The 16,383-nt window shown below is 34.5% G+C and overlaps 1 protein-coding gene and 1 pseudogene across 1 annotated transcript in view; both read left to right on the forward strand.

Moving 5' to 3' along the window:
* Positions 1-16,383, forward strand: part of LOC126875174 (lachesin-like) — a 549,607-nt gene that overhangs the window by 97,749 nt on the left and 435,475 nt on the right. The gene's annotated exons all lie outside the window — the stretch shown is intronic.
* LOC126875291 (5S ribosomal RNA) lies at positions 3,766-3,885 on the forward strand (annotated as a pseudogene).

Here is a 16,383-nt window from a genome sequence, read left to right on the forward strand (position 1 = left end):
TCAATTATCTTTCAGAAATGAACGAGAAATCTAAAGATAAAGAACTGAACTTTGAAGATCAACCGCAAGTTTCTTTGTTAAAAAAAATTCAGTTATGTATATATTTGTTTTGGATTATTATCATATCTATAATAGCAACGGTCTTATAATTAAAGTTGCCATGCAAAGTATTAATTAAATGCACGGATACTCGATCAATTCTGAAAATCAATTTTCTAACAAATTGTCTAAAAAATTGATTTTTGTGTCGTGAAAGATACTTTATCGTTTCGATTTATCTTCGGCCATGGAATGACTCTTCCTTATCCCACTCGTACCACAAATTACGGTCCACTCGGTATCTTCAGAAATCCTCTAATTCCTATTGATCCAATTAATGAAGACTAGTTTTACAAAATTTGCTGACCAACGAGCGTATTAATCCATGCCGTATCGGAGCTTCCCGGCGCAATTAATTAACTGTCAAAATAGGCGTCGCTTTAATTCCTGTTCAATATGGCTAATTATGCGTAATGCAACCGAATATGGATGGTTTCATGAAAATTACAATTTTATTAGTGACATTTACAATATAAACGCTTACTTGTATCCCTTACATAAGAATGTATGTTTCTAAAGCAAAAAAAACATTTATTTTCGTGTAAAACATTTACTACTACTTAAAAACTTGTAAAAATAGCTGATATGGTAGATATTATCGATTGAAACTCTATTTTTAAAAATTATTTCAGGTTAGTTATTATTTTTAACTTAGACCTTAGCAATTAAATATAATATTCCAACTATCGATTTCTAGGCAGCAGGGTCCCTTCCATTCATGTAATGTTGATATTTATAGCTGAAAATTCAAAGACAACAAACCTTGCGCTTCCAAATGTTTACCTTCTGTGTTCCTAGATGATAAACAATTCCACCTACATTAACGATATACATATCGTTTCGTCCAAAGGAACGAAAGCGCGAGGAGTTTCGTGGATGACTTACAATGCTCCCTTTCGCAGTCGATGCGTTATTTTAGAACGGTACTTTAACCGCTAAAACGATTCGTAGCATTATTTTTAATTTTCTATGCCTCATTCTAGTTCCAACAGACGAGAGTGATGTAAACGTGAGTTTCTTGGAAGGATAATTGACGAATTTTGACGGTCCGAAGCCTCAGACTCGTCCAGGTATCGATCACGCGCTTCCCGCTAAGGATCTACCACACTTGGAGCGCATTCACGCAGTAAACGGCGCCTTGCGAGCGAATTATGCCGATTGGCGATTTTTTTGAAAAGCAATCGGCGTGCGAATCTCCGCTTTGGGCCTTGTCGGACGCCCGCTCGAGTCTCACACGACATCGGCAGTCTCGTTCGAGTCGTTCAATCGTGAACATCGATCAGAGAGTCAGTCTGCGTGCCTTCAAATCGTTAAGCGTGAAGTAAAAAACCGTTTCAATCTCTCAGAGCCCTTCAAGCGCTCGTGCAGATAAAATCGTTTCGTCAGTCGTAACGATCGGTTGATGGTCTTCTCAGCTGCCTTCTTTGGTTCGTCAACATCTTCAAGCGTGCGTGGACATGGCTGCAAGTGTTGGTGGAGACAGAATCGTTCCATCAGGCGTAACGGTCAGTGGACAGTCGTGTGCGAAATCTTCAGCTGTGAACAATATCTCCAAGCACACGTGGAGGAAAGTATCGTCTTAACGAGCGAACGATTGGTAAACAGTCTCAGTGCGGGTCCTTCAAATGCGAGCAGCATCGACAAGCGTTTGTAACGTCAATTCACATCAGAGACCAGGCCACACACCACGGACAGGATGGCACCCAGATGTCTGCATATTCTTGGCGCGCACCCTCAATAGTCTTAAGTGCCCACCAGGGGCCTTGGCATTTTCATAGTTAAGGTCCTTCGGACCAAGCGAGTATTTCCTGTCTTAGATTTCCCTTTACGCTTATTGTCTACCACGTGTTAGCTTAGAAAGTTGGTTTTCTCCACATCTGGTATGTTCTGTTAGCAACTTTCTCGCGAGGGCGGCTAAAACCCTTCCTGGTCCACCAACCGTCTTATTATCCAATCGGAGACGGTGTCTACTGCCCTCACTTCCTTAACCAAAATTGTCATCAACAAATCTGATAGTCCCGTGTCCTTAGACACACCCACCCCTAGCTTTCCTCAGACACAGTATCGTCAGTAAAACTTCACTTATTCTGTATCCTTAGAATAGTCAACATATCTATATCGGTCTCTACCCTTATAAGTCGCGTACTTAATGTATTGTTGTAACTAAGTCTTACATAACGTGGTTGGAGTGAATTGTGATTTATGCTAATTCAGTGCGTGTTACATTGTGATTGGTGAATTCACAATAAAGGTTGATTAAAACAAAGTTAATTGTTGTGTTACGACTCAACTATATTTTATTTTCACCAACCAACCCTAAAAATTACGTGACACGTTCGTGGACGAATGTATTCGTTGACCGTTCGTATCGTCGGACGATAGTTGGTCGCATTTGTTCAGTCGTTTCGTAATCTCGATTTGCGCATTGAGTCATTACTCTTCCTCGTAAATTTGTTACTCAGGGTAAATTAATAAAGTTGAAAAGCGCGGTATCATCGATATCGGACACGTATTGTTATTTCCTTAAATTGTGTCAATATTATCAGCAAATAAGTATCTTCTTACTTAATGTATATGACTTTTGAAACATTGAAAGATTATTATTACTCGTCTACTTCAATATTGATTAAGACATTTCCTTAATTGTGGTTAAACTCATGAAACATTTCCTACTTGTGTGAGAGACTTTAAATTGATTCGAAGTAGTATTTTACAGGAAACTGATGAAACTAATGAGTTAGATATTTATATAATTAAAACTCATTTGTATTTTTTAATTTTTTTACGAATATGTTAATTTTGACAGTACGATTTCGCTCTACACTTCCACTGCGTTAGATCAGTGCTGGGTCAAATTTATAGGAAAAATATTTTAAATATGAAGTAGTATTATAAAAAAATAAAATATCTTTATTTTCACAATGTGATGTATAAAATAAAATATTCTATTTTTGTATTGTAAATAGTGTAGCATCGTGGAATAATCGTAAGAAGAAACTCGCTAGGAGTACGAATTACGATGTAGATAGAAAGTGGAATTTACAATGGGCCATGTGGTCCTTCGGAAAAGTAGTTACTTGGAAAAGGCGCACGTGACCATCTCTGGTCATTGACAGCTGCGGAACACGTGCGTGTGGTGGGAGTACGAAAATGGTGATAAGGGGATGCTTGGTGGAGAAAGTCAGTTAGTCGTTGTTCATTAGTTGCGGGTTAGTTGCGAGTTGTCGATTGTAGTGAGTTGTGAGTTGTCACTCAGAAGTTGAATAATTGTACAAATTTAGTTATTTCAGTTGTATTACATTACTACATTAAGCTCTAATTAAATAATCATCGCTTTCCAGCTTCAATCGTTATAAATAAATCTATGAAATAAAGTCAATATAGAAGTATTATACATATATATGGCGTTTGAAAGAATACAAAAATACATGTGTGATGATTTCCTGCGCGCAGCGGAAAAGAAGTTGAAAATGTAAAATGACATGTTTTACTCTTTGTTTTCGCGAAAATCAATTATGAAATTCCCTTTACTTGACTTTACAGTCCATTTTTTTGAAAACGAAGCCAGGCAAGAGTTTGCATACCTTTTTTATATTCATACATATTTGTATGTTTTGTAAATATTTTTCTATGCGATAATATGAAATAATAAAACAAAATACCTCAGCTAACGCTCATACCGCGTTGAATGTACTCGTTCTCGTCCGATCACGAAAGTTTAAGCAGCGCTAGGCACGGATAGTACTTGGACGTGTGACCGCTTGGGAACTCCGTGTGGTGTTAGCATTTTTTATTTTGGAAAAAAATATATTTTTAACACGACTGTCACCATACATTGTGTCATTCTCTCATACACGTACAAATAAATTAGCACACGTTTTCAAACTAAGAAGTCACGTTTCTTGATATGCTGAAATTTGATGGTATCAGATTGGTATACGAAACTGTCAGTCTAATTTTTGACTTCTGTTGCACTGAGAATCGAGTACCACCGAACAAAGTACCCGAGCACAAAGGAACCGGCTCGATCGACTGTCGTTACCTCTCGAGTGTATCCGTACTTGATACAATTTCAACGTCGATTTTCTTGAAAACGTAGCCTTGTATCAAAAATTGTCAATCCACATTTTCGATTTACTTTTGCACGAGAATCTTCTACTTTCGGCTTGTACCATGATTTTTGGTACACTCCAGTTTGAAAATACTTGTTTTTAATGCATATAAATAGAAGTACGAACTTCCTGATAAGTTGAATTCGCGAATCCTTACCACCTATATACTGCAAGAATTCGAATGGCTTCGAGGACTAAGAAAGCTAACACTAGTGATGTAGAGTTTTCCTAGAAGTGAGAATAACTTCAACATGAATAAAAAAGAAAAATGAACGAATTATAGGTTGGGCTAGAGTAGCAGCCGGCCGAAACTAAATTTTCAAGCAATCTATTGACGTATGAAATGTTGCACTGTCTTATTCGTATGTTCGTCACATACATAGTAATAATTAAAATCAGTAGATATACATCTAACCCATTAATCTAATCCAATCTACGGATTTGACCCATTTATTTTTTTTTTTATTTATATTAAAGATGACTAGCACCAATGAGTTAAATTTAGGTAAAAAATACAGTCACTTGTATGCCAGAATTATAGAAAGAGTAGAAGGGTTGTATCTGTACATCGAATAAACAAGAAATAAAGCGGATATCCAGGAATAACTCATCAGCCATGGAATCCAAAAAACTAATTTTAACTTAAAAAAATGTTACTTGTCTGCTTGTTTGTCTGTTCGTACTCGCATCACGTAAAAACTACTGAACAAATTTCAATCGGGGTTTCTCCGTTATATAGCGTAGTGTCTTGGAAAGAAAATTGGATATGTTTCATCTCGACCCGTTTTGTAGAAGCTGAGAAACAGCCTTGCATTTGAATTGTATCCGCTCCAATGTTTGATCGTCGAGCAACGATGGTTATTGTTTATGTCGTGTTTGTTCTGAAATCGAACCTTCTTCTAATTTAATATTTCTTACTGCGGAAAATAATTTAACTTTTAGTACAAAGAATATGTAGCTATTTCATTCATAGAAACTCATCTGCTTAAAAATTGTCCCGTATATTAGTTGTGCGTACGGAATATTTTACACACGCTAAAAAGCTAAAAGTTAATTGTTAAATCAAATAAATTAAATTTGATCGAAGTTTTCTCAGGACGTTAACATATTTCGATAACATATTTCAAGTTCATTGAAATCGGTAAAGTGCGCTATTCTTTTCGAATAAAAATGCCAATAATATCGACTACGATTCACTAGCCGTTGTATTATAGAACACGGTTACAGCGTAAATCAAGAGCATTTCAAACTTTTCCTCGTTACTCTAACTCATGATGCTACGTGTTATTCTTCGTGCATTGTCCACGTGCACGTTATGCAGAAGATAACACGGGAATATTAATATCTTGTGTACTCTCTGAATGGGGTAGAGGTATCAATAATAAATGTTTACAAACATTCCATGAGGTACAACGACCGTACAGTAACACGAGAAAATTTACGAAGATGTAACATTAAAAGGAATAGCGCATATCTTTCAGTTTGAGCACAGTTGCTGTTCGCGTAAATGTTCTCATTTTCCTGTTATTATGTAGTCATACACGCAAAAGTTGAAAATACGGTGAAAAATCTACTTTAATAAAAGATAGAAAATATCAAACATCGTTAGTTTGCAGGTTCTTAGAAATAACATCATTTATGACAAGCACTAGAACAAATTCTGATAAATCCACTAATAATGAAAATATTTCGTATAGCAATTATAAAACGTAGACAAGACGTTAGTAGATAGGGGCGTTAAGATTAGGTGAGGAACACTTGCGTTTCTTTCAATGGATTTGTACAATTTATTGTTAATTTATTATTAAATACTACAAAAAATAAAAATATAATATTATTGTATTAAACGGTGCAGTTCATTATTCGTTATGGGAATATTTTATACACATTAAAAAGTTATTGGTTCAGATGGAGTAACAGATTAAAAATAGCACGAATGCACCTAGTTATCCCAGTTTTTTGAAATAATATGGTCGTTTCTCCTCGACGAAATGATGGGTAAGAGTAATGAAATGAATCGAATCACGTGCCACTCGTAATTTCGATTCGAACCACATCTATATACAGACGTTTCGTTTATCGTATCCGCGTTTAATATCATCGTTACTTCTGCAGATACAGAAAAATGTACGAGTCAAAAGTTATTTGGATTAATACATATTATTTTGATTCGTGTTCTACCCCCAGAGCCATTTTTTTCCGAATTTTCAAGGTCATCGACGATTTTCCAATAGCAGTAACATATTTTTATCATCGTACTATTGTAGCTAATAAAACATGAATTTCAGACATGTCATTGAAATAACCTAAAGTAAAAAATTCATAATAATTTGTAACGACATGAGAAATTAAGCATTTCCCACTCTTTCGCCCAAAATTATTGTCATTTTGCAAGCAATGCCCACTACTTTCGAGATTTTAATAAATTGTGTTCTTAAGTTCGTTTGATGACGCTTCGTTTATAAAGATTATAAACAGCATACGAATCGAAACACACGCACAGTCGACTCAAGATATTAATCAAGATAATCGGTCGAAAGTTCTGCCATCTTATCTGTCTTGCTAACATCGACATGTGCAGTCGACCAACTTTGCGGTGACCTTCGTCCAGCGGGTCTATGGCGACGTATTCCCCTTGTGCGGAGGTAAAGAAGTTAGTCTCAGGGTGGGCAGTGGTTTGACAACAGGGCGGTCCCGCCAGCTCAAAGATCCTTCGGGATATGACTTTATAATACTTTTCTAGCAAGCAAATGAACAGTGATCGATGTCTGACAAGACGAATCTTTACCAGGTGTCTGCTTCGCTGTATCATAAAGACACCGCGTTGCATTCTTTGACAGTTTTAGTAGCTGAAAATACCCATATCGACGAAGATTACAAATTACGAATTAAAAGAAAGATTAAAAATTCAAATATGCAAATTATCTGGTTTGTATGAAGATGCTTGTGCGTATTTTTACGTACGTAATACACAATGATGATTGTTACTGGGTAATTACTGTTTCATTGTTGGCAGTTAATAACAAAGTAATAGGATTCTTAGAGAGAATGATTCATCGAAACTATTCCTTTGTACTAATTATTCCATGGAAATCAATTGGTTCCAATTGATTAGCACGATCAGTTGCAACGATTCAGCTACCTAAGCGATAAATGGGTCTATTTGCGACATATCACAATACATCAAACGTGTTTGTGGATACATTAATTCAGCGACTATGAAAATAGCTGTGTGATTGACCCGTGTAATATGGTTAATTCGCATGACGATATGGACCGTATGAAAATTCAAACGCGCACCGTCAATGGAGTTTAATGGGCCAAAACCGGAAAATAGCGATGTCATTGCATGCCAAAGTGCGCTTACTGCGGCGATTATGTCAATACTGGTATTGTATCATATGCTGTATGGTATATATTTATCAAATAGGGCAATTTTTTTAAAAGACCGACTTTATCGGAACTGTAGTCTCATTTTTCACCCGTATAACGTTAAACAAAAGTTATAAGTCAAAGATTAAGAAATTGCTGGATAATTTGATAATTGAGAAACAATCGATGACTGGTACGAAATATTAGTATAGAAATGCACATATATATATATATATATATATATATATATATATATATATATATATATATATATATATATATATTTCTACATGATACAAAAGAAAAATTGTTTGACAAAGATCGAAACTATACAACAAATTCTTTTTATTTAAGTATCCGTTTTGGAAGAAAACTAAATTTTCAAATAGTACAATGTACGAAGCGAAATATAATTCCATGTATAAATACACGCAAAAATCAGGCCTTCGAGTGTAGTTACGTTATAGTAATGAGAGACAATTTTATTGTAATATTTCTATATTATTTTGTGAAACCGAATTAGATACTTGACAGAAACTGATTTTATCTAAGACATTTGATGGATCATTCGTTAATCAAAATATTATATTTTCATTTCCACGAAATTATTATCAAGGATTATTTATAGATGTCTATCATAGATTCTTCCAATGAAATACAATTCACAACAAATTACGTCACGCGCGTGACAATTGGCCGCAAATCAAGCAGATAATAATCTACCGTTATAATCTACTATTAGATTGGAAACTACTTCATATTCTGGTAAACATTTGTATACAGGGTGTTCATTTGAAAATGTCCAATTATCTCGAGAACTACGCATTTAAAAAAAATTTTTTTGAAATAAAAACAATGCAACTTGTCTCTCACTTTTCAGCCCATTTCAAGGTAATTTGTAGGACAAATGGAAACCACACTTTTTTCTCATTCTTCGGGAAAAAAGAAAAAGTTTTATAAGAAAGACCTTTATCGGACTTTGTCTTAAAATGATATTTGTTCAACTTTTATCTGTACAACTTTTTTGATACACAAAACATCGGAATAAATGTGTTTAGAATGTCCTCACTTTTCCTAAAATTACCAAGATTTTGAAAACATTTTATAATGCTTCGTTATTTGTGTATTTAAAAGGTCTCGTGAAAAAGTCGAATTGTTAGTGATTGTACACTTTAATCTCTTCCGCTGCTTTGGAAATAACAAAAACTGAGATAAATGTTTATCTGAACAAATACCCTTTTAAGATGAAGTGCGATAAAGAAATGTTTTCTATACAAGTTTTTTCTCTTCTCTCGCAGAGTAAGAGGCTGTAAAGGAAAAATATGATCTCCATTTTAAAAGACCAAGTTGACCCTTGAATGACTTTAAAAAGGCTAAAAAATTAATAACGAGCAGCACGGTTGCGCTTCCTTCTCGAAACTTTTGTCTCAAACATTTTTTTCCTAAACTGCGTGGTTTTCGAGATAGTTGGACGTAAATTTTCCAAATGAACATCCTGTGTAAAATCCGGCGCATATGCATAGTACAACGTTCAGCGTCTATAGAAATTGATATATTCGATTCAAGAAATCCTCTATCACTTTTTTTAGATAGCCGGTAGTAATTTTGAATATTACGATGCAGTAGCAAACCTATGTAGAATATCAGTAGTAAAATATTTTACTTGTACTAGAACTTTTCGAATATTAAATTTTCTTTCGAGTTGGTATAACATTATTAGATATTCTAAAATATCAATACGCATTTTTAACAATTTTACGATTATTTCAACTGTTGTATGAAATTTTGTTATTCATATAACGATCTATAGACAGAACGTTAATAGCTAGTTATATTTTTTGACGAATTATTAAAATTTGCTACTAGTTGAAAAATATGCTACGTTTGTTTCTAAATGCGAGAATATGATATGCACAATGGTCTTGTAAGATTAAATCGTTTCTTTAAGCGATTTATGAAAATTTGGGAAAGATGCGATCGAAGAAGGTATACACGTATATGTACTTCAAATGCAATGTACTTAATGGACGAATAGCGAAACACTGTTTCATGGGTTTACCGTGAAAGCATTTTCGAAAGCCCCATTACGAGAACCGTAGCTTGAGTTCTCTCAAAAGCACCATTAATGGACCATAGTATATCTTCATTTCATTTAGGCTAGGTTTCCAGCAAAGCTACTATTCACAATGTATTTATTTGCAACATCTGCTTTACTTTTTTTTTTAAATTTATAACAATTCTCTTAAACTATCCATCACGAAAGCATCCATCTTGAGCTATATTTACGTTGTTTCGTGTAGATTTTAATATAAAGCACAAACGATAACAAAGATTTTATAATGTATTTCCATATATTATTTTTGAAGTTTCGTGGAATCATAATGATTAATAATTATTTAATCGTGTTGAAACTATCGCAGTGAATCTTATTATAAGTATATGTATATATGTATATTGCAGCAAGTAGCTCGCACGGCAGGGACATTAAACAGTTTACCCAATGACCAGGGTAAGAGTAGTCTCGTTACCCTGTACAATTTTTGATATTATACTGCACGATACTGGCTCGAGGAAAAATCTTCTCCCTCGCGAGTTCGTGCGACTACTTCAAAATAGCGCATTTTCTAATATTAACCTCAAGGCGAAGGGCTGCAATCTTATTTTTACTGATGTCGTCTGCATACTAGGGCGTTTAAGTGCACGCAGTTTTTTTAAGGCTTTTGTGTTTTAAAAGATCCCCAAAAATTCTTGGATAGTCTTCCAAGTTTCTAGAATGTCGTCCGGTAGCTTTTAGTTGCCACACGTCGTCATAATTTTTTAAGTAAATCTAAATGTTTGGGAAAATTACTTAAAATTACTGGTTTTGAAAATGACCCTGTATGCAGGTGGGTCTTAAAATATTTATCCTACAAATACCTACAAATTGTAGAACCTACAAATATAGAAGATATTTAAAAAAGCATTACTAAACGACAAGTATCGATCAACCTGTATAAACAGCTTTACCAAACGTGGATCGAAAATTCAATTACTTTGAAGCGACCCTGTATGTCGGAAACAAATGATTACGGTATAACATCTGCACCTTGATATTAGTTTTTATACTATGCATTATACATATACATGTGAAACCTTTCTACACAGTCCGAAATTCTTTCTCAAATTACATTAAATTTATTAAGCAATTTTTCACGCGGTAATCGTATTAACTTTGCAGAGAGCATACTGGCGGGTGCTATTCTACATATGTAATTCACTTTACTCTTATGAGTGATATCCAGTGAATCCAAGCTACTAGTTAAATAATCTAAAAGCAATTAAACAAATTATTCCTTAACGTTATTTTCCAAATTCAATTAAATTACCATAACGTGATGTCATTCTGATTATTTTATTTTCGGTTAACATTGCATCGTTTCTGTGTATGAAATATTTTTAAATTACTGAAATACACACGGACCATTTATTAAGAAAAACTTATTTCGTTAATTGTATAGAAAAGAGGACACTTTGTGACTCGAATTAAATTTAGTTTCCATTTTCGCTTTGTTCTGGTAGATAGGTGGCCACATTTTTATATAGCGATCGATCTAAACTTGGCTCAGTAATGTTAATCATCTTTACATACATTCACGGGCGTACGTAGTGTCCGGATATATGGCCGCCAATCGGGGGCGTGCTTGGTCGTATATCCGGAAATGCGACTTTCCAAGAATTGGCCCACGTTATCCGACTGCTGTTCACTGTGCCGTGGGTGCATCAAGGGCAAGAGCGACAAGTAGGCAGTGCGAGCGAGACAGAATAGATAGAATGTAATAAGATACTGTAGAATTAGGTCGTTTCTTATCCTCAATCACTTATTACATATGTGTGTAGCTCAATTAAAAATTGTGGGTCAAATATAGTCATGTTTGGTATTATTTTGGTCGTTTGAACCTCGATAATCCGACTAAGGCCATCTCGTCACGATATTATAAAAAGTGGAACGTATTTTATTTTTCTTAAGTATTTTCTCATTATATCTTCAAATTCGAGACTATGTGTTCTATATGAGTACGAAACTACTGTACCACCAAACATATTCTGTGTATAACTCAAAAACTAAGGCCATTCGTGCATTTTTTGTTCTATTTACAGATTGTTAAAAATGGTTTTAGGTTGGATTATATCCTCCCTTAAAGTTTTTAAAGCGCTACCGCCGGTTTCCCAATGTAGTGCAATCGTAACACAAATTGTATCGAAGCTTTTTGCGAATATCTTAGGTGCTAAGACCGAGTGGCGGTGTAGGAAAAAATCGTTCACACTGTTGACAATATATTTCAAGATCGTCAAAATCTGCTCTTTTCTGCATAATCACAACACTAAACAAATTCAGCATGTGGCATGGTTAGATTTACATTTAGCTCCATTGTTTGGTTCAGCTAGTTTTAAAGTGGAATTAAAAGTACTCGTAGTTGTTTGCTACTCTTTTCTCGCGATATTTTGTTTATTTAAATAGCTCGTTTCTATATAAAGTACATGCTCGCTTATCGGAAACTCCTTTATACGAACTAGTTTTTCTTTACCGTCGATAGCTGAGTTTCTATTATCCAAATTACGTTCACTTAACTTAATTATTTTCAGTTATACGAATGTATATTCTGAAATTATACAGAAATTTTAGAGAATCTGCGTCGAAATTATTGCTTCACCTTAATTATCCTGTGTTAATTTCTATCATAGAGTCTCATAGCAGTAGCTAGTGGGGAGTAGCCTCTATTATCTAAACACATGGGTTGTCGAAAATATTTTGTCTTCTACGAACTTCTACGCTATTGAAGTTTGGAAAAATTGGAGATACCGATCACGCTGTATTAAACTAAATAATAATGGAAGAAAGGAATTTCAGTTTGTAGATTTTTAATTAATCTACTGCTTTACTCATCAAATATAGGATATTATTACAGCACATACAGCATTACAGCAATTTGACATTGTGAATTTTGGCCCGCATACTATGGTCGCGTTTTTCAATTATGAAAATGTTTAACATAATTGACTCTTTTGGATCAAGCCTTTTTATCGTCATAGGCACTCATAATTTTTTCATTATTTAACATTATTCGTACTATTTCTTAGTTGTTATAGTTAATTTCAGCACGTTAATTTTTAACGGGTCAAGGTGTAAGAAAGTTGATTTACGCTACAAATACTTAAAGCAAAATAAAATATGAGCATTAGGTAGCAAAGTTTCCAAACGTTCAGACTAAAAGAATAAGGATAGATCTAATTGATATTCATGACATTCTTATAACATTTAATCGCGAAATTAATTATACGTGATCACGTCTCGAACAGAGCATACTTTCGAAGAAACTGTAGGCCATTCCGTATGTAGTTTTACCGTATGGCCGTTCTGCTGGGCAGAACCATCGATCGCAGTTTCTCCAAAAGTGCCATTAGTGGGTTAGAAAGTGCTGCAGAGCTGTGCGGAAGAAGGTTGCTTCAGGGCCATTGCGATTTTGAAAACTTGGACGATTGCAATAACAATTCAAGGAAGCTACGGTATTATACCGAATAGTCTACTTCTGAAAGTAGTAGCAATGGCTTTTCGCCGAGCGGAAATTCGGACGGGCTTCATGAAGTAAATCGGGAATTTACACTGGCCAAGAATAATGGATAATACACGAGTAACTGAGAGGCGAAGTCGTTTGATAAATGGCTTTTTCATGAGTAAACAAGATAGCGGTTGGGAAATAAACCTTCGTGTAAAACATAAGACAATTATAAAATGGAAATTGCCGTAAATACATTCCTACGTAAGAAGAGCTTTCTACAGTCAAGAACAGAAATTGCATGTCATTGATTTAGTGGCAATAATTGGCTCATATATTTATTAACCGTCTGCAAACGAAATGAACACGTCGAAATAAAGTTTTAATACTTCGCGGTTTATGACTATACATCACACAATAATTGTACATTAAAGTTGGTAATTAGCGCGAATATCATCGAAATACGATTAATGTTAAAAGATTCAATATGCAATATCGATTAAAAGAATCTCGCTGAATTTTCTGTTTCCTGCATATGTCTTTCTCCACGGCCAGCAATCGATCATTTTCCTGGCATGATATTATTAACTTTCTATTAGATAACGTTCACACTTGATAAATTTTTGTTCAAATAATTATTTAGAGAGTCATTTGTTATTTAAGAGTTGAAATGAAAAACCAAAGTAAATTGTTTGTTATTTGGCAAGTATAAACACACTACTTAATATAGTGAAATTAATTGTTATTTACAAATAGAATTCTATTTTTTATTATTAGCGCAGCCAGAACAAAATACTATTATTTCATTTCGATAATTATTTGTTTACTGTAACAGTGTGTACATAAATATTTCATTTGCCGATTTTTATGCAGTTGTAAGAAATTTCAAAGTGCAAAATTGTACACAATGCACGTGATACGAAAAAATATATAGAATGGGCAATATATAATACTTTTTATAATACATTTAAAATTTTTTAAATTGCGCTCTCAAAAATATGGAGTTGCATAAAGATCGGCAGTCTACTTATGACACACGCGCATGTCAGGCAATAGCCGTATCGTATAGTATATATATATATATATATATATATATATATATATATATATATATATATATATATATATATATATATATATATATATATATATATGTGCGTGTTTTCAATTTTTTCAAAAGATGGACTCACGCCACTTGCAAAATGAACGGTCCATACGTATCATAACGCGGTTCGGATCATCTACCGAGTATCCGCCAACGAAATTTAATTTCTCAATTTGCGTTACTTTCCGACAGTTATTCTCACGAGCGGGTCAAGAGAGTCTTATGGCTACTATGCTTCTTCTAAGCAATATGAAATTTGGTTTTTCTTGAAACTCGTTAGTTGTCGTGCATGTAGAAGTCGAAGTGATTATATTATATTTTGAATGGCGTTTCGTTATTTGTCCATCCAAACAATGATGGAAAGCTTGATAGAATTGAAAAACGGAGAAGATGATGGTATTTCTCAAGAGGAATGTAATATGTCATTTCTTGTATGCAATCGATGCGCCAGCTGGCATTTGGCGTTTCATACGTCGTATATGAGCGAAAGCACTGGTTATGAATACATCAGCGAATGTTTTGTAATGACGCACAATGCTCATACATGTATAAGAATGAAAGAGCTTTTGAGCGCACGTTGTGTAAGAGAGTGTCGCTAACGCAGTGCGAAAGAGCTCGTTCCCTTTATCCTTTAGTCTCTTTCCCCTTGCCGTTTAACGCGTTTTAAGCGTTTACATTCCCGCTTCTGGCCGACCTGCCGCGTCACACTGCTACGCTTTACTTAAATACGTGCTTTCCACCATGCAGACGTGCCTTTATTAGAATCAAATCATTGGTAATAGGATAGCGCTGTGAATCAACGCAAACACTTTATGCTCCTTGTTACGTTGCTTCATTTTTCTAGAACGTATTATAAAACTGGACTTGTTGAAGGTCAGAGAATTTGCATAATATCAATGTTTGAAAGCTGCTCCGAAAACAAAAAGTTCACAAATTTCTACGCTGTGCAAATAAATTTACAATTCTAATTACATTAACACATTCGCTGTCGACGGTTCTGACGCGAGAACCTCAGCTGGTGCCGTCTACGATTTCCATAAGTCCATGGCTGATTGCCGCGAGGTTCTGCTATTAAAACGAGAGTGAATTTAAAAGTATCGCTCTGGCATACCATGTTTATAACCACTTGTCCTATCCGACGAATTTCCGTTGCGAAAAAAATTCGTTTCTTCTATATAGCCGCGGCAACTGAAAACTATCTGCCTCTCGTCGCATCTTCTGCCTTCGATTCTTCTGAATCCGTGGTCAAGAAACTACAAATGAGTTTTCTCACTCATACACTTTCTATGTGTATATAACTTTATATCCCAAGAAAAGAAGCTCAAAGTATTGAAACACTGGAAGCTATACAACATATTTCGTAGCGAACTGAATCCAACAAATTAACGAACAACTTGTATTCTTTGATCAATAGGATATTAACAGTATTGTGCAATTATATTATAAAATTATATCAATTCCCATTGCCTGACTGTTTATTTTCAGCAAACAATATTCTCGAAACTGTTGAATGATAACTAAGCGGCAACTGAATAAAATTTGCGAAATGGTGTGAATTCTCGTCAGCGGCGACTAGTAACATAGAGTACAAAAAATCGTTGTGTAAAATCTGCGATCGATTGATCATACAGTCGCTGGATAACTGTTGTCTTTTGAAACAGGAAAACTATATTCAAGAACCATAACAAATGGCCACAAAATTATATCGAAATGTCACCAATATCGAATTTATTAATCTCTGTTAAGCTCTCCACTTAATTTTTTCTTAAACGCAAATGAACGAATAGGTTTACCTGCAAATTTTTCAGAATCTACATGGAGCAACCGACGTGGCACGTATACGACATCGCACAATTTCTTTAATAAAGTTAATTTTGTAAAAAGGAAATAGTTGGTTATGGAATATACGAAGAATTCTCATTTTAATGTATTTATTTTTGCTAAATAATTTTTTCACATTTGACGCATTTCATTTTATAATTGTTAATTCTAGAAATAAAATGTCGCAGCTTTATTAAATTTTTCAACGACATTACATGTTTTGTATAAAATTTTACTACCATATTTTTCACAGTGATACTGTTATGCAATTTATAAAGCACAGTCTACTTGACACTATAACATTTGTTAAATGAACTTGTATATCCGTTTTGATATTTTC

The sequence above is a fragment of the Bombus huntii genome, chromosome 17, assembly GCF_024542735.1.
Source record: "Bombus huntii isolate Logan2020A chromosome 17, iyBomHunt1.1, whole genome shotgun sequence".
NCBI lineage: Eukaryota > Metazoa > Arthropoda > Insecta > Hymenoptera > Apidae > Bombus > Bombus huntii.